Consider the following 4,299-nt stretch of genomic DNA (forward strand, 5'->3'; position numbering starts at 1 on the left):
ATGATGATGATGATGATGATACCCACTGTACCTGTAGCATCCATTTCAAGTTTCTTATTTTAACAAAAGAAACATTCAGGGCGGTCAGCTCAGCTCTGCGTGGAGTGGCATGGAAGGAAAGAGCAGTTGCCTCGAGTGGTGGTGTGTTCCACATGCTCGAACAACACTCAGTCTACCAAAATGTCCTGCTCCAATTTCTCTTCAGAAGCACCATCTTAATGGTCAAAGGCCTATTCAAACTAATTTCCTTCTTTTCTTTACTTTTGCCTAGGGCACGCTGTTCAGTTTAGGGTTTGGATTTTTTTTTCTTTTCTAGATGGGTCTGTGACTAGTGTGTGACAAGAGATAATTCCAGACACTCAGTGTTTGCAGAGTGCTCCCCAGCCTCTCCCCAGCTTGTCTGTGCACAGCAATGTGGCTGTGCACTACTTATCTTATGAGTTTCCAATAGATGAAGAAGCACCAAGGTTAAGTAACTTGCCTGAGGTGTGATAGTATATGCTAATGCTTCCCAAGTCCCAGTGAAAAAATAACATCTGTATTTCCTTTATAATTTTGGGGGGAAGTAGAATCCTAAAGCTATGCCCAAGCTGCCATATTGCAGGATGGTGGAAACATTTGGTTTGTGGTTTTCTTTTGCCAGGAGGTCAAAATCCTTTCATGGAGCAGAACTGACTGGAGACATTTAAAATGGCTCAGGGTGGAGGAGGTCCCTTCTGTGGTACGTGGGGAGCTGTGCTTTCTCACCACAGCAGCCAAATAGTTTGGACCTCAGTTAAAGACTACCAATAGCGGCCAGTCAAAGGGCTCAGCATGCAAAGATACTCGCTGTCAAGCCTGAAGACGTGTGTCTCTTGTCCTGTGACTGGTGTTCTCAGCAGCAGGTGGGCCACACCTGGAGAAATTAGCTCTGCATAAAGTTGACCTTCCCCCAAGGCGACTGCTGGTTCTGCTCATTGCACATCATTTTCCAGTTCCTCCTGCCCTGCTCAGCCCCATGTTAGGGTTTGAGCTCGCATACACACTGACTCAATGGGAGTCACCCCCAGGCTTTAGGGCCAATTTCTTCTTTCCTGGGGCTCTGAAAACTGGGCGGTTGGCTGTTCTCCTACTCAACATATTGAGACATGGTTTTATGCTGGGGGTGGAGGGGTAGAACATTTACAAAGTCCTAGTGAGACCTTGGCCTACAAGTCCAGCACAGCAAAACAAAACAAAGGTACCAACAAAACAAACAGCAAATGTGTTTATGGGAAAAAGCTGTCCACCTGTCCATTGAGATTGGACTTCCCTGTCTTGGAAACTGCTTGCCATACAGCTTTTAACAGTTTATATGCACTAGGTAGGATTGGATCACGGAAGAAGCCACAAAGAGATTCATTCAAATGCGACTTCTAGGGAAAGATAAGTTTTCCTATTTGAAGTAGCTAATCTCATTCTTTGGGACAAGACCTTTTGCCTATTTGAGGTAAACAGGGTCACAGTAATCCTTGGACTCTGGCGAAGAGAGGTAATGAAGGAACTTTAATCCTTTCTCATGGCTGCCTTTGTCTCCCATCTGCATGCAGCCGAGTCTTTAGAAATATAGTGTTTGGTCATCGTCAATACATCAATTAGTGTTGAAATAATTTTGTAATCTTAAGACTGATTTATTTTAATGAGCTAGAATCTTTTTCCTCCACTATATTATTAAAGGCCAGTTAAATCGGCAAGACCTTTCCTGCCTCAGGAGACACGAAACCAAATAAAATAGTCACTGTGGAAATGACGCCCCGAGCAAGGAGAAAGGAGCCACAAAACCACAGAGCGGAACCAAAAGAACAGATCTGTAAGACAGAGCCACAGAACGAAGCCATAGAACTTGGAGGTACACAACGCCCTTCAGCTCCACAGCTGCAGATCCATCCCTATTTATCCTACTCTGTCCCCCTCTGCAAAGAACCTTGACACTAAAACCATTCTCCTGTTAGCTGGGCACAGTGTGCACGCCTCAATCCCAGCCCTGGGGAAGGAGAGGCGGGAGGATCTGGAATACGAGGCCAGCCTTGGCTGCACAGGGATTCTGAGGCCACTCTAGGGTATGCGAGACTCATCTCACCACAACAAAACAGAACAAAACCAAAACCAAAGCAATCAAACAAAGAGGCAAAACAAACCCAAAGAAGCAAATAAAATAGCCGCTTTCCTTGATCAAGGTGAGGTCCTGGACTGTGAGGGAGGCGTGTGTGCACACTCACGGAGGGGTGTGTGCACACTCACAGAAGGGTGCTAGGTTCCTGTGCACTAACAGCACCTGGCAGGTTCACCTCCCCACCCCAGTTTGTAGCAATGCCGTATGTCAGAGTGGCCCAGGGTTAGTATCAATTAGTTGGGTTTTAGTACCAATAGTAGAAAAATAACGAGAGGCGGCTATCAGATGCAGTCTATGTAAGAAGCTTAAAAATTCTGTGATAAGCCACACATGGTGGCTCACGCCTTTAGTCCCAGCACTCAGGAGGCAGACAGGCCTGTGAGTTTGAGGCCAGCCGTGTCTACAGAGTGTGTTCCAAAATAGCCAGAGCTATATAGTGAGACCTTGTGTTGAAAAAACAAAACAAACAAAACACCCTACGCTAGATCTGGGCCTGAGGCACTAACTGGGAATTCCAACAATGGAGAGGTGGAAGCCGGAGCAGGTAGAGGCTAGCTTTGGCAACACAGTGACTTCAAGGACAACCTGGGTAACTTGTGAGAATAAACCACCCTAAATCAACAAAACAAAGAAATAAATTCAAGCATGGTGGTGGTCAGCATGTCTTTACTGACAGCACTTAGGAAGCTTGGGAAGAAGAGGCAGAAGCAGGAGATCAGGGCAAGTAGGAGGCCAGCGTAGTCCACATAGTGACCTCCAGACCAAGTTTGCTTTATCTCAAACAACAACAACAACAACAACAACAACATACACACACACACACACACACACACACACACACACACACTGATCCAGACTTCACATTACATTATAAAAACCGAATGCAAGGCCTGGAGTGGTGGCTCTGTGGGAAAAGCACTTGCCACACAGCCTGAAGACACATCAAAGCCCAGAATGCATGTGAAAACTCAGATATGCTGAGTATGGCGGTGCACACGTTTAATTCCAGCACTCAAGAGCCAGAGGCAGGCAAGTTCTGTGAGTTCCAGGCCAGTCTAGACTACAAAGTGAGATTTTATCTTTAAAAAAAATGCCAGATGCAGCGATGTGCCTCTATAATCCAGGCCCTCCTACAGCACAGGAGTGTCACAGGCCAGCTAATGTACACAGCACAGCAGTGGAACCAAGAGAGACCATGCTTCAATAAGGGGGAGCGCAAGAAAGTTACAGGCTACCACACATGTAAGGCCAAATTAGAGTCCTTCAGTAGCCTGTGACTGAGAGAACTCTCGGCAATGACGCTCAGAGGTACAGTATTTATAACACTAAGACCCACAGTGATGTCACTGTTTGGTGTAGGTGAGGGGCACCTGGTAACATTTGTTTTGGCTATGCCTTCGACAGCTGATTTGGTTATGTATCTGGGCATGCGCAGGTTGGTGGAAAGTCCTGAGTGTGACATGAAGACACTGTCCGGGGGTCAGGGCCTGAAAGGCACAATGGAGTCAACTCCTGCAAGCCGACCTCTTCTCTCCACGTACGTGTTGTGTATGTTTGCACATATGTATACAAGTGTGCCCCTTGACTCCTCCATGTGAACACACGCACATGTGCATACAGCAACCAACTCACAGAACCACGGTAAATGTAAAAATAATTCAATTCTAGAACTTAATATAGATAAAGAGTGTTGTTACTCAGGAGTGGAAAGGTATTCATTCAACAGAACACATGAAAAAGAAGTGCTAACCGAGGAAAAGACTAACACACAGAGCTTCAACAGAATTAATAGTTTTTATCATCAAAAGACAGCATTAAGATTAAAAAGACCAACGACAAAAAGGAGAAAATGCATTTGTAAAGCACAGAACTCACCATCGACTCGTGGACAGGATGCTTAAAGAACCACTGGTCAATAAGGAAGAGACAAAAGCCGTTAACAGGTAGGAATCTTTTGGCTTATAAAATGGCATGAGCTGCAACAGGTCTTTCTTAGGACCACCAGCTCCCAAATAATGACATGGTGATTTTTTTTATTAGTTATGAAAGTTTGGCCTTATCTTTGGCTTGTTCCCAGCTGGCACTTAAAACTTGACTCCTTTACTTTAATCTACATTCTGCCCTGTGGCTAGTTACATTTCCTCAGTACTCCACATCCATCCTTCTCC

Source organism: Microtus ochrogaster, chromosome 1, assembly GCF_000317375.1.
Source record: "Microtus ochrogaster isolate Prairie Vole_2 chromosome 1, MicOch1.0, whole genome shotgun sequence".
In the NCBI taxonomy this organism is placed as follows: domain Eukaryota; kingdom Metazoa; phylum Chordata; class Mammalia; order Rodentia; family Cricetidae; genus Microtus; species Microtus ochrogaster.